The sequence below is a fragment of the Branchiostoma floridae genome, chromosome 4 (assembly GCF_000003815.2).
Source record: "Branchiostoma floridae strain S238N-H82 chromosome 4, Bfl_VNyyK, whole genome shotgun sequence".
Classification (NCBI taxonomy): domain Eukaryota; kingdom Metazoa; phylum Chordata; class Leptocardii; order Amphioxiformes; family Branchiostomatidae; genus Branchiostoma; species Branchiostoma floridae.
Window position 1 is genome coordinate 3,270,850 of NC_049982.1, and position 19,577 is coordinate 3,290,426.

General features: G+C 47.1%; 1 protein-coding gene and 2 long non-coding RNA genes across 3 annotated transcripts in view; 1 reads left to right on the forward strand and 2 right to left on the reverse strand.

Annotated features, from left to right (window-relative positions):
- LOC118413013 overlaps positions 1 to 19,577 on the forward strand; it is a 711,153-nt gene that overhangs the window by 302,171 nt on the left and 389,405 nt on the right. The window lies entirely within an intron of this gene.
- LOC118414515 overlaps positions 1 to 19,577 on the reverse strand; it is a 660,232-nt gene that overhangs the window by 262,764 nt on the left and 377,891 nt on the right. The window lies entirely within an intron of this gene.
- On the reverse strand, positions 13,219 to 14,454 carry LOC118414512. The gene is made up of 3 exons (XR_004830982.1): positions 14,431 to 14,454; positions 14,010 to 14,106; positions 13,219 to 13,260 (listed from the first exon to the last, which is right to left on the reverse strand). It is a non-coding gene; the product is annotated as an uncharacterized LOC118414512 (long non-coding RNA).

The following is a 19,577-nucleotide window of genomic DNA, read 5'->3' on the forward strand; positions in this document are numbered from 1 at the left end:
TACACAGTAGACACTGCCCTAGGGCTGTAAGACATCTGAGATGACGACTTCCTTGCCTTGTTCTCAACTGTGATATGTCATGTCCCGACTCCCTGTCTTCGTTCTTGGGCCAATATACGCTTGTGAGCAAAACACTACTACATGGGGATCGTAGCCTCCACCAGGCCTTCTTACGGGGGTATGGGGATCGTAGGATGCCGAAAAAAATCGGGAAATTAGCTAAAGGAGTCTGTCCACGCTTAGGTACGTGTTTCCCCTGCTTGGCAGGCCAACTCCGGATCCTCTGCAGGTAGCAAAACTCTCCTGGCAAACTATTCCCCCTATAATAGCCAGCGTAGTTGACAGTCCTGTAGAGACTAGAGAAGTGGAGTCTCGTGGACTGCGTGGATCGTTCCCACGTGGTCCTTCCACAGTGATTACACAAGCGGCAGCTTTCACAATATTTACCTCGCCTGGGGAGTATTTCTCGTCAAACGGCTCCTGTTGTTCAGCTGAGACGGAAGCATCGTCACATCTTGAACCCATCTCGCGACCGAAGTCGGAGGAAACTCGTAGATGTGCTCGTAGTTTTTCTCGAGCCAACATGTTATCTGTTGTTCTCGCATCTTGTGTTTGTTTATTGAAGTACTGAAGAGATAGAATGACTGACAGTCCCCTTTAGTGCACACAAACAAAGTCGACTAACGATGAAAGACTGATATAAACAGATGTCGTACGCCTGGACAAGGGGTGAATGGGCGTCAGAACCAAAGGTACGTAACAACATCACCATAGCAACCACTGTCCAAGAACCCACCAAACTTTCCTTTCCAATAGGCCCCACTAGGACTATGTACACATCATATGTTAGTATCTGTTTTATTCAAGGTTCTTTACTTATAATCTGATATCTATATTTCTATCTCTTTTACTCTTTTAGTTCTTCAGCTAGATCCAGTATTTTTTTCCTTACTTGATATACAGCGTCGCCATGCACTTTAGCGAGTCTCGAATAGACTCCCCGTACCTGTGTATAAAACGCTTGTCTGTTTCTGACCTGGAGAAGTGACAATGTCATGTTCCCTGCATGCAGAGAAGACACAGACTAAACAGCACGGGGGAGAAACTTTCCTCGGGGGGCCTCCGACCGCACGGCGGACGCGGTTCGCTTGGAGGCGGCACGCTAGGCCGCAGTCCTCTCCGCGTAAACACCGGCGGACCCCGGGTGTAAATCTGGCCGTTATGGTCCCACGCTGTGACAGGTGTACCTACCTACCTACACGGGGGAGAAACTTTCCTCGGGGAGTCTCCGAGCGCACGGCGGACGCGGTTCGCTTGGAGGCGGCACGCTAGGCCGCAGTCCTCTCGGTGTAAACACCGGCGGACCCGGGTGTAAATCTGGCCGTTATAACGTTACTGTCCCACGCTGTGACAAGTGTTCCTACCTACCTACCTACACGGGGGAGAAACTTTCCTCGGGGGGCCTCCGAGCGCACGGCGGACGCGGTTCGCTTGGAGGCGGCACGCTAGGCCGCCGTAAATACCGGTGGACCCTCACGTAAATCTGACCGTTATAACGTTACTGTCCCACGCTGTGACAGGTGTACACTACTACAACTGGGAGTCAGAGAGCGGTTAATGACCCTCTACTATGCATCGCGTCAGTGACCCTCACGTAAATCTGGCCGTTATAACGTTACTGTCCCACGCTGTGACAGCTGTACCTACCTACCTACCTACCTGGTTCCACGCTGTGACAGGCAGGTGTACAATACTACAACTGGGAGTCAGAGAGCGGTCAGTGACCCTCACGTAAATCTGGCCGTTATAACGTTACTGTCCCACGCTGTGACAGGTGTACCTACCTACCTACCTACCTGGTTCCACGCTGTGACAGGTGTACAATACTACAGCTGAGAGTTAGAGAGCGGTCAGTGACCCTCTACTATATCCATCACGCCGCATCAGCGTTTTCTTCCTCATTCCAACACAGCTGGCATATTATTGATACGTTTTCTTCTAATTGAAAAGGCAAATCTTATTATTACAGAAGTGTTTCTCAGGCCAGCCGTTCCCTGTCGGCATATCCGCATGTCCCCAGCGTCGTATCGTGACCGCCCGGTATGTGTTAACTTCTGCCCTAATCCCACCTACACGTTCGGGGTTTCCGAGCTCCGCACGCTCTTATTTTGTTGCATGTATATTTATTATTTTGTTACATGTATATTTATAAAGCATATCTGTTCTTACATTTTCAATATCACAAAGAAACGAGAAGAAGCCGAATGTACGCAGTAGAATACGATTCTTGAGTAGTGTAGATTCATTGTATCATGTTGTATCGTTTGTTGTGACCTGTACTGAACCCAGTGGGTATGTATGTACAATAAAGGTCTTCATTCATTCATTGTGCAACGGATGCAGTGAAAGATGGAAATTCTCTCATTAGCCACCTGAAAGAAACAAGCTTTCCGAAACAATCATTACAATTTCCAGCAGATTTCACCATCTAGAAGACATCCTGTCCAACACATCACATGTTTACTGTAAAACTCATAAAACATAAACTCCAATGAAGACGTCCCCATATAATGTACGTAGAAATACCAGATTGATCAATATAATAGACATTATCGTAAGGTTTTGTTTTTACGTTAGGCCACAGCAAGTGAATTCTATGGATGACATCAGCGCGTGCATTAATTTTCGCCTGATTTCAGGGGAAAAAAAAACAAGGTTTTTTTCGTCGGAGATGGTCAACATGACGAGAAAGTACCAAAACGGGCAAATATGTTGTGCTGTAGGCTAATGGCTGTACTTGTAAAAGTGACACTAGCCAGGTAGCCATGACTGTAGTTATAGAAGTGAAACTAAAAATTTAGTTAGATAGTTGTAAAAGTGGCCCAAATATGGAAGCCTGAGTGTTGTTACCATGTTGGTAAATGATACCAGTCTACCACACTAGTGTCACCTTACACTAGTTCACGTCTTAAATACAGGAATGAATGCCTTGTAGGCTGTGATACCATGTTTCGTCGCTTGAATTCTTTTTTTACGTTTATAGTGCGTATATTTGGAAAATTTAGTCATCTTGTTTTTTTACCCATCTTGTTTTTTTTTCGCCCTATCTCACTATTTTTGCCGTCTGCAGTGTCATCCATAAAATGTACTTGCTGTTGCCTTATTGTGCCTGTCTGTGCCCTTGCAATGTACCTACGGGCTTTAAGTTACAAATTGTTGTATTGTGTTCATTCCCAAGTTCAATAGCGTTTATTTTATTTTATTTTTATTTTTTCTCTTAACCCTATCCAGACTGGGGGGGGGGGGGGGGGGGCTAAAAGTGCCTGCGCCAACTTTGACCTCCTATAGCTCCCAAACAGCTTGTGCTAGAACAACCAAACTTAGCGAGTTTTCCTAAAATATTGTTGGCAACAATTTAAAAAAATTGAGTAAGTTTATGATTTTTCGCGTTGCCATGGCAACGGTTTTCTGAAAGGCAAATTTTACAAAAATCACTAATTTTGGTTTAAACAATGGGATTTAAAGATTTTCTTGCTAAACTTAACTTCTTTTCATATATCTTTAATATCTAACACATCTTAGTTAAACATTTATAATTAGATATTCATAAATTATGCTAATGACAAACATATCGCGACATTTTCCACGCACAAGTTTTAAATCAACTTCGCGCCGTTCACGTTGTTTCCACGTTTGGCGGTAAAGGTGCCCTCTCACTGCACTTACGCCACGCTGGCGCCAATGCGGGGTTCGCAAGCTACTCAACGAATTTCAGAGATAAAGATCGAATTTTCTTACTTTTTGTGTATTTTGTCGTCTTCTGAGTCATACAAGACAAGTCTGAGTGGAGAAGAAGGATCCATTGCATGCGACCTGTGAAGGCATCCCAGAGATGTCCACGTTCAAGGTTCAAGGTGAGTCATACTTTTACGTATCACGCAATATCTAAATTCTAAAAAAATCGGAGAAAATACCTAAAACAGTGACGCAGTGAACGAACCCCGCAGTGACGCAAGCTTGACGCAAGTGCAGTGAGACCTTAAATCCGCCCTGCCCATGAACTCCACGTTTGGCTGTAAATCCGCCCTTCCTCTGAACCCAGCCGCTCGTGTTTTCCCGAGACGTTCACCCTCCTGCCCGAGTCTCCCCTAACACACATTAACACACAGACGGCACCATCAGGGCTCTATTTGCGGCAGGCAGGGTCAGATGGCTCCCAAACTCAACATTCACTCCCGCGATCTGTCACACCATGTCAGATGGCCCCCCAAACTCAACATTCACTCCCGCTATCTGTTACACCATGTCAGATGGCCCCCAAACTCAACATTCACTCCCGCGATCTGTCACACCATGTCAGATGGCCCCCCAAACTCAACATTCACTCCCGCTATCTGTTACACCATGTTAGATGGCCCCCAAACTCAACATTCACTCCCGCGATCTGTCACACCACGTCACTCTTCTATCCACAACTAGCAACCTGCACACACACACAGCTAGCCCTTCGATATCACAGTGTGACCATAAAACTTGTCTCCTAGCATGACCGTGACCGAGACAATGCAATAATTCGTAGTATCATATTCTCGGTTCGCGACTGAGCGTATGTAACAGTTTTTACCGGCTCACGCGTGCACGGGAAGAGACGTAACCCTAGCCCGACCCAGAGCGCCGGGCGGCCCCTACTCCGCAGGTCGGCGACATTTTAACAAGTTGTTTCTATTTTGAAACTCAACTTTGAGCTGAAGTGGCATTTCTCCTTTCGTCGCTAATGAGTTCCTCTTGGAATCGAAAAGCAGCGCTGCACCCGACCTAGCCTTCTGTTCTACTGAATACGGACAGTCAAATTATAGTCTCTACCAGACTCCGGATCACTGGAAAATCGTAGAAATGGAACAAATAGAGAGGAATATAACCGGCCAGGGAACAGCTCGCGTGCTGTTCCCTGGCCGGTTATATATTCCTCTGGCCGGCTTACTCCTCTGATTTGTTCCATTTCTACGATTTTTCCAGCGATCCGGAGTCTGGTAGAGACTAGTCAAATTAGGCAACAGGCCTTCCTACGGAGGTATGGATCGTCAGGTTCGGCAACAAGGGGAATAATTGTTCAGGAGAGTGAGTACTGCCGGAGGGTAACGTTTCCCCCTCCGGGCGGCCAGTCAAACCTATGATGGAAAAACTCCACCGGCAATTTACTGCCCCTGCAGCCAGCGTAGTCAGTTTGGTAGAGGCTACCAAATCATCGGGATAGCAAATCTGTTTCCGTTTCGAAAATCCAACTGCGACCAAAAGTGACATTTACTCCTTTCATGGCTGATATGAGCTGGGAAGCGGAAATTTGCGCTGCCCGGGCCGCCATGTGAATGATGACAGTTCCGCATCAGCGCGGCGTCACGGTCGGGACACATATTTCCCCTGACCGGGTTCAGCAGACCACCGATAGCATCTCCTCTGCCGACACCTCAGAAGACGGGGATGAAGGAACAAACCTGTACCCACCATCGCGCGGGTGACATTCCTAAGACGTGGCGGAGAGACTTTAAGAAACGAGAGCCCGACGTCTGGGGACGAACGCCGCCCCCGAGCGCCCGTCGGCACATTTGTGTTCTTAACCCCAGGTTAGATCAACTCAAACATCGGCACAACAGCAGGTTCTGACGGGTGATTATCGCACATAAACAACACGGGAACAGCATGTAAACAGGACGGGAACAGGACGACAGATGACGAGAAGGATGATCAATGATAGATGGACGATGCTTATCCGGAGTGAACGTTTCGGGAATTCTCCAGCTTTGAGGAGGGCAGAGCTAACCCAACGGGAAATAGACACACAGAATAACACCCCGCCAAGATGGAGAGACAACGCTACGCTTCAAGATCTCATCACCGTTCCTTTAGGGCACTTAAGCAGGTCTCTTTAAAGTTTAAGTGAGATTATAAGAAACACTTACTGCTCACCTGAGAGACGTCAGCCCGGTAGGCAGGAACAGACGCAGGTATGTCTACAGCAGAGAGAAGTATCACCGACCGCCTTAGCGTCGGACGCCGACATGCACTTCTGATTACTGCCGGGGGTGACTGCACGGCGCCCTTCAGGGGGGAGCTAGAGGTCAAGTACCAGCGGGCTCGCAGGCTGTACACCCCTGACAGGATGGTAGCGTCCAAACGCTGGCTGTACACCCCTGACAGGATGGTAGCGTCCAGACGCTGGCTGTACAGTACACCCCTGACAGGATGGTAGCGTCCCAAATCGGGCTGTACACCCCTGACAGGATGGTAGCGTCCCAAATCGGGCTGTACACCCCTGACAGGATGGTAGCGTCCAATATATATATAAATTTCTCCGCAGTTCAATGACTGTTATGCTCTACTTCTAAAATGGGGGGGGGGGGGGGGGGGGGGGGGGGGGGAAAAAGAACAAAGAACATTGTGTGTTCAGCTATTTTCCTTGCACACTTTTCGGGGGTAATGGACCAGCATTACTTGCCCCTGTCATAAACCTCTACTTGGAGAATAAAAGTCGCCACCTACCGGTCCCAGACGGAACGACAAGGAATCTCCTGGGAAAGGGTACTGTAAATGTTTTTAAGTTCGCGGGGATTTAATTTCGCGGTAACGGGAAAAGGGACTTTTCGCGGTGGATTTAAGTTCGCGGTAACACCATAGGCTGCAATCTAATTAATATCATAGTAGAAAAATGTTCGCGGTGGTTTTAAATTCGCGGTGAAGTGGTCACCGCGAAAACCGCGAACATTAATCCACCACGAACATTTCTGCATTTACAGTATTTGCTTTGATGTGATTTACCCCACTGTATAAGACATATGTAGCCAGGGGCACCCATTGGACTAGCCAGAGGCTATTATAAAGGGCTTCCCTGCAGCTGGTAGCTGGACGATATACAATGAATATACAAACAAAACCCAGTAAAATAAAAGTTACTCGTCACCAAAGTGTTCATCCTGAGTCCTGCCCCTCCCATGTGGTCACGGTCCAGGGTGTGAATGTAACTCTCGTGTCCAATTTTTCTTTATTTACTTGACGTTCACCACAAAACAAGGCTCATGGAGCCACTCATGCGTTTTGGGTTACAGACTTACAGCTTTTACTGTGGTGTATAGGTGAATGGGCCAATCAGGTGCCCCAGACAGGTCACGTGGGGTAAAACCACATTCTTCACATGCACGGTAACAGCGACGCCTAGCGGCAACGCAAAGTAGAGCCAGTCAGCATTGCCCTGAGGAAGGTGACAGCCATCGAAACGTCGGCTAAAGGTTAAAGTAGAGCCAGTCAGTATTGCCCTGAGGAAGGTATTAAGCAGCCATCGAAACGTCGGCTAAAGGTTAAAGTAGAGCCAGTCAGTATTGCCCTGAGGAAGGTATTAAGCAGTCATCGAAACGTCGGCTAAAGGTTAAAGTAGAGCCAGTCAGTATTGTCCTGAGGAAGGTGACAGTCATCGAAACGTCGGCTAAAGGTTAAAGTAGAGCCAGTCAGTATTGCCCTGAGGAAGGTATTAAGCAGTCATCGAGACGTCGGCTAAAGGTTAGAGTAGAGCCAGTCAGTATTGCCCTGAAGAAGGTGACAGCCATCGAAACGTCGGCTAAAGGTTAAAGTAGAGCCAGTCAGTATTGCCATGAGGAAGGTATTAGCAGCCATCGAGACGTCGGCTAAAGGTTAGAGTAGAGCCAGTCAGTATTGCCATGAGGAATGTATTAAGCAGTCATCGAAACGTCGGCTAAAGGTTAAAGTAGAGCCAGTCAGTATTGCCCTGAGGAAGGTATTAAGTAGTCATCGAAACGTCGGCTAAAGGTTAGAGTAGAGCCAGTCAGTGTTGCCCTGAGGAAGGTATTAAGTCATCGAAACGTCGGCTAAAGGTTAAAGTAGAGCCAGTCAGCATTGCCATGAGGAATGTATTAAGCAGTCATCGAAACGTCGGCTAAAGGTTAGAGTAGAACCAGTCAGCATTGCCCTGAGGAAGGTATTAAGCAGTCATCGAAACGTCGGCTAAAGGTTAGAGTAGAGCCAGTCAGTATTGCCCTGAGGAAGGTATTAAGTAGTCATCGAAACGTCGGCTAAAGGTTAGAGTAGAGCCAGTCAGTATTGCCCTGAGGAAGGTATTAAGTAGTCATCGAAACGTCGGCTAAAGGTTAGAGTAGAGCCAGTCAGCATTGCCATGAGGAATGTATTAAGCAGTAATCGAAACGTCGGCTAAAGGTTAGAGTAGAGCCAGTCAGTATTGTCCTGAGGAGGGTATTAAGCAGTCATCGAAACGTCGGCTAAAGGTTAGAGTAGAGCCAGTCAGTATTGCCCTGAGGAAGGTATTAAGCAGTCATCGAAACGTCGGCTAAAGGTTAAAGTAGAGCCAGTCAGTATTGCCCTGAGGAAGGTATTAAGCAGCCATCGAAACGTCGGCTAAAGGTTAAAGTAGAGCCAGTCAGCATTGCCCTGAGGAAGGTATTAAGTAGCCATCGAAACGTCGGCTAAAGGTTAAAGTAGAGCCAGTCAGTATTGCCATGAGGAAGGTATTAAGCAGCCATCGAAACGTCGGCTAAAGGTTAGAGTAGAGCCAGTCAGTATTGCCCTGAGGAAGGTATCAAGCAGTCATCGAAACGTCGGCTAAAGGTTAGAGTAGAGCCCGTCAGTATTGCCATGAGGAAGGTGTTAAGCAGTCATCGAAACGTCGGCTAAAGGTTAGAGTAGAGCCAGTCAGTATCGAAACGTCGGCTAAAGGTTAGAGTAGAGCCAGTCAGCATTGCCATGAGGAAGGTATTGTTAAAGCAGACATCGAAACGTCGGCTAAAGGTTAAAGTAGAGCCAGTCAGTATTGCCCTGAGGAAGGTATTAAGCAGTCATCGAAACGTCGGCTAAAGGTTAGAGTAGAGCCAGTCAGCATTGCCCTGAGGAAGGTATTAAGCAGTCATCGAAACGTCGGCTAAAGGTTAAAGTAGAGCCAGTCAGTATTGCCCTGAGAAAGGTATTAAACAGTCATCGAAACGTCGGCTAAAGGTTAAAGTAGAACCAGTCAGTATTGCCCTGAGGAAGGTATTAAGCAGCCATCGAAACGTCGGCTAAAGGTTAGAGTAGAGCCAGTCAGTATTGCCCTGAGGAAGGTATTAAGCAGTCATCGAAACGTCCGCTAAAGGTTAAAGTAGAACCAGTCAGTATTGCCCTGAGGAGGGTATTAAGCAGTCATCGAAACGTCGGCTAAAGGTTAAAGTAGAGCCAGTCAGTATTGCCCTGAGAAAGGTATTAAGAAGCCATCGAAATGTCGGCTAAAGGTTAAAACATTTTCTGTACAAGAACTTTGAATCTTCATAATTATCACGTCGACCTAAAATAAGTATTTCGACAACAAAAAAATATACGTTTGCATTCTAAGAAAGATGACGTAATGAACGTTAAAGGGGCTTATAAATCATGTAATCGGAATCAAAGGTCATCTTACGGCTGCAGGGCGATCAGATTACATGGTCCTGCAGCTCTGCAGTCTGCTAGCTGTCTGTACTGTTACGGACTGGGCTCTTTCATCGTTAAAGGCAACCTAAGCAACATCACATTGTTAAAAGTGGAAATATTCTGAATAAGGCAGTCTGTATAATGTTGACATCTAATGCACTATTTTAGCACATTTACATCATTATTTCATTAATTGAGCCATTAAAAACAGCGCGGGAATGAGTTGCACAAGGATTCCAGATCAAGTCCTTATTTCGGGGGGGGGGGGGGGTAGTACAATAATAAGGAATATCCTTGTCCGACTTGTCTGTGGGCTGTTTTTAACTGCTCAAAGTATCAAACTATGATGTAAATGTGAGAATACAGTGCAGTAGAAGTCAATATCATGCAGATTGTCTTATTCAGAATATTTCCACTTTGACGCTGTAATATTGCTTAGGTTGGCTTTACCGGTTTATAAACGCTGTGAAGAAAAGATACTACATACACGTACATGTCTTCCAAGTGTAAGTACGGTTAGATCGTCAGAAAAGGTGTCGATCGTTTTATTTTCTGATCACAAGACATGATAAAAGTAGCCAATATATATATATATATATATATATATATATATATATATATATATATATATAAGTTTTATTGTAGTTGGGAATTTGCAATGCTTCATTTGAGTGGATTTGCTTTGACAAACAATTGAATTGCTTAAACTGGCAATTAACCGCCACAGTAAGATAACACAATGGATAAGTTCAATAAAGAAATTAAGAATATACGTCATAGTGCTTACAAACTACCAGGTGTTTTGACCCCTTTACGAAGTCCCAATTTACTGGACTGATGTTAATACAGTTAGATTTATACATGTCAAGATTATAGAACCAACTTAACGTCATTTAGGATTACACATACTCTAATTACGAGTAATCTAGTCGATACGACAAAGCACACGTTCATGTACAGGCTCGTGTATTACAGTACAGGCTCGTACATTACAGTACAGGCTAGCGTATGGCAGTACAGGCTCGTGTATTACAGTACAGGCTCGTGTATACTTTTACAGTACAGGCCCGTATATTACAGTACAGGCTGGCGTATGGCATTACAGGCTTGTGTATTATAATACAAGCTCGTGTATTATAGTACAGGCTTGTGTATTACAGTACAGGCCCGTGTAGTACAGTACATGCCCGTGTATTACAGTACAGGCTCGTGTATTACAGTACAGGTTTGTGGATTACAGTACAGGCTCGTGTATTACAGTACAGGCTCGTGTATTACAGTACAGGCTCGTGTATTACAGTAAAGGCTCGTGTATTACAGTACAGGCTGGCGTATGGCAGTACAGGCTCGTGTATACTTTTACAGTACAGGCCCGTATATTACAGTACAGGCTAGCGTATGGCAGTACAGGCTCGTGTATACTTTTACAGTACAGGCCCGTATATTACAGTACAGGCTAGCGTATGGCAGTACAGGCTCGTGTATACTTTTACAGTACAGGCCCGTATATTACAGTACAGGCTCGTGTATTACAGTACAGGCTCGTGTATACTTTTACAGTACAGGCCCGTATATTACAGTACAGGCTCGTGTATTACAGTACAGGCTCGTGTATTACAGTACAGGCTCGTGTATTACAGTACAGGCTCGTGTATTACAGTACAGGCTCGTGTATCACAGTACAGGCCCGTGTATTACAGCATTATAGTAACAGGCTCGTGAATTATAGTAACAGGCTCGTGTATTATAGCATTATAGCAAGAAGCTCGCGAATTACAGTACAGGCTCGTGAATTGGAGTACAGGTCCGTGTATTACAGTACACACCCGTGTATCATACAGCATTATAGTACAGGCTCGTATATTACGGTACAGGCAGGCCCATCTATTACAGCATTCCAAGCATTTCGGTGTAAACACCGAAACAACATCCGCATCAAAGCATCTATGCGCAAGCGCCATGTGGTGTATATGAACCTTTTCATGTCATATTTGTGTTCTTGATCCTGATTGGTTGTTTGGTTCCTGTTTCTATGGCCAATCGGAATCCGACTAGCTTCCCGTTCTAATCGAAGAACCTGTGTCGTCATCAACTTTTATCTGCTTTACTGATCTATGACATCAGGTACGACCCGAACCAACAGGCGTTTGATTTTGTTTTTCCCATCACGGGTTTTCTCACGTTTTTCCGGGCCATTTTTGCGACCGTTCCTCCGAGCATCTTTCTTTCGCCGATTTTCCCGCCTTTCCTTCCGACCGTTTTTCCCACCCTGTTTCCGGTGTCGGCGTCTCTTGCTCGCTTTTGGAGTACGTCCCTTCGACTTCACGTCGTCTTCTTCGGTTGGTCTTACACCTGACGTCGGCGCGAGCACCTCGTCATCGCCGCCTAGAAAAACAACTGAGCGCTTTCAGGTCCGGACTACCTTCTAAAACCATTTGTGATGCAAAACTCGACTTAAGATAAAACTCCATGCCATTGCTACAGGTGCAGATTATATTCCTTCACGCCAAAGTCACACTGCACACCCAGGATACGTGACCCTTTACCCTTCACCTTTGACATATCGCCCACAATGCATCTCGTTACGCATGCGTAGTTTAAAACCATGCATCGGCTTATTATTACCACGCTGTAATTCAGCCATTCAATTCTTCCAGCGTGTTGAAATGAAACACAAGGCTCTCTTTGATCCAGAATCAAATGTTCTCTTTTGATTGTTTAAGTAAAAGGCACCCCAAACATCCCCCTTAGATGTTTGACTGGTGATAAAAAGTTTTGTCTGCTTTGTTTAATCATTGATACATTCATTAGCACATAAACACGTGCACAACATTCTACAACGCAACAAAAAGGAACAGCTACCCAATAAAGGATTTAATTAATAAGAGAAACACTCTTTGCCGTTCAGCGGTGCTACACAATCGAACAAATTCCTCTCGCAAATGATACAGTCCAGTTTATATAACTGCGTTTCTATAATCTTATGTAGATATACAGATATAGTGCACTACGGGCGGGTGCTGTTTTTGGCGACGCCTCGGGGGCGAGCCTGATTCTAAGTAGATCCGGTGCACGGGATGCAGCATGCGGATCTAACCAGCTATGATGAGTGCGGGCTGGTCTCCCAGGGCAACGACGTTCCCGCTAGAGTCTATCCGGAACCGCTGACCTCCGACCTCCACGCCGTTCCTGGAAACGCCGGGACAACAGGTTAATACTTTATGTGTTGTTACATGGGTAGCCTCGGAAATCAGCAAAAAATGCTGAAGGTGACATCCAAGAGTTCTCAAGATGAAATAAATAAATAACCCGATGCCAATTCGATTATATTTATATGGATGACATCCGTGCGCGCCCTCAGCCGGGACGGGGGACGGTATAAGTATAAAACGTTTTTTTCGAAACCTTTGAATCCTGGCTCAAGTTACACTTACGTACGATCAAGTGTCCTGACCAATCAGATAAGTCAATAAACGAAGTTTATTTGCAAGTTCGTGCCCGAGGGCTAATTGCAAGTACATGGTATAAACGTAGTAGATATACAAGTAACAATGGACAGTTATGAAGAATTAGATTAGTTGCTTTGGTTTGAGAAAGGTGAGGTACAAAAATGGCGCACCTGTTCTCAAAGCCGGAACCGACGAAGGTGACCGTCCGGCCCTCCCCGGAAGTGACGTAGACGACCTGGCCGTCGCTGTCGTACCGGTAGGCGCGGCCGTCGTCCGTGAAGTACAGGATGTTTCCTTCCGAGTCGTACGTGTAGCGCCGCCCGTCAGCGGTCGTGAAGATTCGGTTACCCTGTAGGGGAGTGTACCAGTACTTTAGACAGCCATTGCTGCCATGGCAACGGTAGTCTCAGTACGGTTACCCTGTGGGGAGTGTACCAGTACGTTAGACAACCATTGCTGCCATGGCAACGGTAGCCTCAACACGGTTACCCTGCGGGGAAGCGTATCAGTACGTTAGACAATGATTCTTGCCATAACAACGGTAGCCCCAATACGGTGGTGAGAGGTTAGGGAGATTACGGAGTGATGTGCCAAACAGGGTCCAGAATAGCGCTTCATGAACATCGTAATATCTCTCTTTTTCCTTGAAAATTTGGGACCAATCCTGGAGACATATTGTGCTAGAAGGAACGGAAAGGGTCTGAGGTATTCCAGTTTAAATTTGGTCACAATTTCCTTTCTCCAATTAGAGCGTAAGAACGGATCTGATTAGTGTGGTCTGGTATTGTTTTGTATACACCGACATAACAAACCAGGTCTGTACTAAAGAGGAGAAGCTGCCAGATCAATTTGATCCACTGTCATCGGGATAAACCCCTGCTCTTTTTGATGGGTGTTGTAGGTTCTTTGACGTGCCAGACTTGTTGCTCCCTTCAAACGCCTGACCGCCATCTAACGTCCTATCCGAGGGACGTGCCTAAGCGAAGCTAGATACTTATTTACACCTGAGTGAAGTGAAGAAAGTCGTGTAAATCGTCTGTCCCGATGGCAGCACATCGGCAGCACATCAGGCGATATTAGCGGGTAGTAAACACGAACCTGCGAGTCGACCGTGAAGCGCTCCTCGGTGGTGGTGGTGGTGAAGGTCCCGCCGCTGCCCAGCGTCACGTACAGGATGTTCCCCTGGTCATCGTACCTGCAGGGAGGGGCGGGAACTCAATAACTTATCACACATTTTTTATCATAGTTTTTTTTTTCCACATGCCACAGGCAGACATTTAAGGAACAACAGTGCGTTCACAATGCCGAAAGCCAGGACTGGGCGTCTGAGAAAGTTGTTCTTTACATTGTGATGGACTCTTTTTATTTGATGACTTAGTGGGCTCAGCAGTCCAACATCACACAGAGAAGCACTGCCTCTGGCTCTGCGCCAAGACAATGAAAAGCTTCTGAAACGTCGTTGAAATGACTCCGTAGCTCTGTACGATCGCCTAACAGGTCACTGTACAAACACACGTACCTGTAGGTTCGGCCGTCCTCCGTGGTGTACCTACCGGCCATCGTACAAACACACGTACCTGTAGGTTCTGCCGTCCTCCGTGTAGTAGACGATCCGTCCCGAGTTATCGTACGTGTATGCCCGCCCGTCCGCCGTGGTGAAGCGCTCGCCCACCACGATGTAGACGATCTGCCCGCCCGCGTCGTAGCGGTACCGCCGCCCGTCCGCGCCCGTGTACACGCGGTTCCCCTCCGCGTCTACCACGTACGTGTCCGTGGTGCTGGTCACCTGGGGGGAGGGGGGTGGGGGGAGGTTAAGCCGCGTAAGGGAGAGTGAAAGTGATCTCGAACCACGGAACAAATAACATCATCATCATCATCCGGGCGTGCTGGTTGCACGGGTGAACATGGCTCTCTCCCTCCATCCAACCCAATCCTCCAGTTCACAAATAACACGTTTCATAAGTCACGTTTATGATGGTTGGGCGCTCAGGCAAACAATGTAACTGGCTAAGATACCGAGACTATACTTCCGAACGTTTCTAGTGACGTTCTAAAAATGACCACGATGAAGAAAAGCGATGGGAGTGTAAACTTAGATGCAATAATAAATTAAAATGGGATGTAAGCAAATTACTGCTCCTCTTCACAGCTTGAATCTGGAATTCTATAGCTGACAACAAAAATCAACACAATCTATACACCAAAGGCGTCGAGTTATTCTCTGATGCCATGATGACGATGATAACCCAGTACTCACGATGGTGCTTCCGCCGGTGGTGGAGATGTAGATGATGTTCCCGTCCGGCCCGTACCGGTACCGCCTGCCGTCCGAACCCGTGTAGATCCGGTTACCCTGCGAGTCGATGACGTACCGGTCGGTTGTAGTCGTTGTAACGGTGCCACCGCCGGTGGTGGTGATGTAGATAATGTTACCTTGGTCGTCGTACCGGTACCTGGAAGATGAGGATACAGCAATTGGTTTATTACCTTCGTCAATGTTATATCTATTAGCCTGAGTACCATCCTCTGTAGTGACCACTGGCCCAATACTTTTGCTTGCTGACCGCGGATTAACCATGTTAGCAAGCGAAAGTATTGAGCCAGCGGTTACTACGGAGGATGGTACTCAGGCTATACATTTTCTGGTGCGAGTGTCTGATCGTGCGTTTGTATGTGTGAAGTTGTTAATAAATATGTAATATTTTGTATGTTGGAAGGTATTGTAAAACGAAGAATCAAGTAGATCATACTTCCTATACGACCGCATTTACTTTATTTGTATCGACCTCTAATAACCTTTGACCCATTGCTGACGTCACACGCGCATTAAGTCACATGTTCTGAGCGATTGCGTCAGACCACTGAAGAAGACTTAGTCAATCGAAAACTCGGTTTGTCAAATCTTTTAGTTGAAGAACATTAAAATGTTTTATCATGGCATTCGACTTGGTTTGAGATGTAATCAAAAAGCGACAGAGGTTTGAGATGAAATATGTAGAGGGTAACTTAAAAAGTAGTGTACGAAGTTACCCACCTTCTGCCGTCAGCGCCGGTGTAGATGCGGTTGCCCTGCGCGTCCACGATGAAGCGCTCCGTAGTTGTGGTACTCTGGGGGGAACAAAAGGTGAATGAACAGCAGGTTTCATTCTGAAGCAGTGAGGTTTGACATGCTTAACAAGATATAAAATAACGTAATGGTGACTTTCCCATGGTGACGTGTTAGATACGGTTTCCGGACCACTTACGGTTCCCATGGTGACGTGTTAGATACGATTTCCGGACTACTTACCGTTCCCATGGTGATGTAGATGCGGTTTCCGGACTACTTACCGTTCCGGTGGTGATGTAGATACGATTTCCGGACTACTTACCGTTCCCGTGGTGATGTAGATGCGGTTTCCGGAGGCGTCTTGCCTGTAGCGCCGCCCGTCTTCCCCGATGTAGATCCGGTTTCCGTCGGAGTCGACGTAGTAGCGCTCCGTGGTGGTTATCGTGGCGGTCGTTATGTAGATGATGTTACCCTGTAGTTCATGCGGCAAAACGGTCAGCCACTTGTGCCTTTCAGTCATATTTACGACTAGAGCGGACCGCTCATCAGTCTATAACTAATTTTCGTCAATTGGTAACTAATTAACACTAATTATTCCTCTGTCCATAATCAATAAATTAGCGTCCACTACAGGGCCCTCACAACCTCTAAGACACTGGGTAACAAAGTTCTCAGTACACACACAACCAAAGTTACCTTGTAAACGCCGGCTGTGTTTAACTCTGTAGTTGTGTACAAATAAATTTGTTACAGGTTATGTTATAACTAACCATGATTTTGCAACTGTTCGTGTCTTACTAACAACAATATGAATTTTTGCATTATCATGATGCTGTCTTACATTTGTAATTGAAATGTTTTTTTTTGTTTTTGTACCTGCTCCATCGGATATGTCGTCGACCGTTCAGCGATTTGGAAATTACCGTTTCTAATTGCATCGACCGTTTCAAATAGCAACGACTATTTCAAACGACACCGACCGTTTTAAATGTCATCGATCGATAGAAATTGCATCGACTGTTTACGATACGGAAATGGCAGCGGCTGGCCTTGCATAAGAGGATAGCAGGTAAAGGTCAAATTAATTGTACCCTAATAGTAGTACGTCAAACTACCCGATGAGCCTGTCATGAGGGGTTGCTTAGTTACCTGCTCGTCATGAGGGGTTGCTAAGTTACCTGCTCGTCATGAGGGGTTGCTAGGTTACCTGCTCGTCATGAGGGGTTGCTAAGTTACCTGCTCGTCATGAGGGGTTGCTAGGTTACCTGCTTGTCATGGGGGGTTGCTAGGTTACCTGCTCGTCATGAGGGCTTGCTAGGTTACCTGCTCGTCATGAAGGGTTGCTAAGTTACCTGCTCGTCATGAGGGGTTGTTAAGTTACCTGCTCGTCATGAGGGGTTGCTAGGTTACCTGCTCGTCATGAGGGGTTGCTAGGTTACCTGCTTGTCATGGGGGGTTGCTAAGTTACCTGCTCGTCATGAGGGGTTGCTAAGTTACCTGCTCGTCATGAGGGGTTGCTAGGTTACCTGCTCGTCATGAGGGGTTGCTAGGTTACCTGCTCGTCATGAGGGGTTGCTAAGTTACCTGCTCGTCATGAGGGGTTGTTAAGTTACCTGCTCGTCATGAGGGGTTGCTAGGTTACCTGCTCGTCATGAGAGGTTGCTAAGTTACCTGCTCGTCATGAGGGGTTGCTAGGTTACCTGATCGTCATGAGGGGTTGCTAAGTTACCTGCTCGTCATAGAAGTATCGCCGTCCGTCGGCCGTGGTGAAGATCTTGATGCCCTGCTCGTCGATGGTGTAGGACACGCCGCCGCCGCGGTCGTCTGTGGAGTAGGTGATCACCCCTCCGTCCGGAGTGCGCCGGTCCCCGCCCTCGCCCGTCTCCGTGTAGTCGTAGATCACCACTCCACCCCTTTCCATGCAGACAAACGGGCAAACATGAGATATCCATTTCATACAGCCGTGACAGGTCCAGTCTGCTTATGTGCATCATGCAGAACACAACAAACATGAGATATCCATTTCATACAGCCGTGACAGGCCCGTCGCTTGTGTGCATCATGCAGAACACAACAAACATGAGATCTACATTTTATACAGCCGTGACAGGCCCGTCGCTTGTGTGCATCAGGGCACGACCCCACAAAGCCCTGCCCTTCTCGCTGCGGTAGCACTGGCTAGCCATTAGCCAATCACGTCGCCACGCACAGTTACGAGGCAACGGGATTGGCTGAAAACTTTGCCTCTGACAACAAGAGGGATAGACTCTGATTGGCTGCCCCACGCAGCGAGAAGAGCAGAACGCAGGCCGGCACGATGGGATCGTCAGTTGTACAGGCGGCGGGCCTGCTAATCTCCGTTGTTAACGGAAGGCCTACATGTAAGAATGGGTAGGGCACTGTTTTTGTAGCTTTTCTGTTGCGCTTAATCTATAGGCCATGTAGCAACTTGCTGCTCACAACTGCTACATAGATCAATATCAGTCCACTTGTACAATTTCAGCTTCAAGCACCAGCTGCAGGATGTGAGTCAGATGCGCGTGCATAGATGAAAACTGTTTCTGTCGTAAGGCCTACATGTAGGAATGAGTGGGACACTGTTTCTGTAGTTGTAACATTGACATGTATCAGTCCATTTGTCCAATTTCAGCTTCTAGCCATAGCTGTAGGTGAGTTAGTTACATAGATGAACAGAAACGAGCGCAGCCCTACCTGCCGCCGGTGGTGGTGCCGCCTGTGGTGCCCCCCGTCACGGTGGTGGTTGTGGTGACCGTGCCGCCCCCGCCCGTGGTGACCCTCCCGCCGGTGCCCGTGCCGCCCGTGACGGTGGTGCCCGTGGTGGTGCCCCGCCCGCCGCCCGTGCCCGTGATGGTGGCGATGCTGCCGAACCCGGTGTACGTACGAGGGTTGTACGTCGCCCAGCTCCAGTTCTACACCAATGGTAATGGACAATACTGAACAACCATGCCCACCGGTGCTAAATGCATAATGGTAGATACCTAGTTAACAATAAGATTCACATGCTTCTTCTCTGTTTCCAAAACATGCAAAATATTTTTCCAATAAACGACACATAGATGATTGCATATCATAGCACTCAGAGACGGCAGACTTCACCACCTCACCAAAGTGCTTTGTGAGTAGGCCAGAATCATCCACTCACCGGCAAACAGACACACCAAAAGTTTTCACAAAGGTTTTGGACCTTTCGGTCAATGTTAAAACGGAAATGCAGTCGAGGCTAATTTCCAAGTAGATCCTACGGTGCCACAAGATAGTATCAAAGCTGGCCAGGGAGTATAGCCGGCTAAGGGAGTCAAACGGCCTACGGGAGGTTTGATACTATACATTACGCACCGTGGATCTGGTTGGAGATTAGTCGAGGCAAATTTGATTGCTCGACCCGCCTCCCCCTGCTTCCCCTCCCTCCCCCTGAGGATGATATAGGAGGGTTGTCCACTTCTGAAGCATGCTCGCTGGTGGCTGATGAGGCCGATGGTCTACAGCTACGAAGGACGACAAGTACATTTTCCGCAGGCTCCGCCATCCTTACCTGCCAGTAGCCGTCGGTGAAGGATTTGTGGATGTGCCAGTACAGCAGGAAGGCGAAGGAGCAG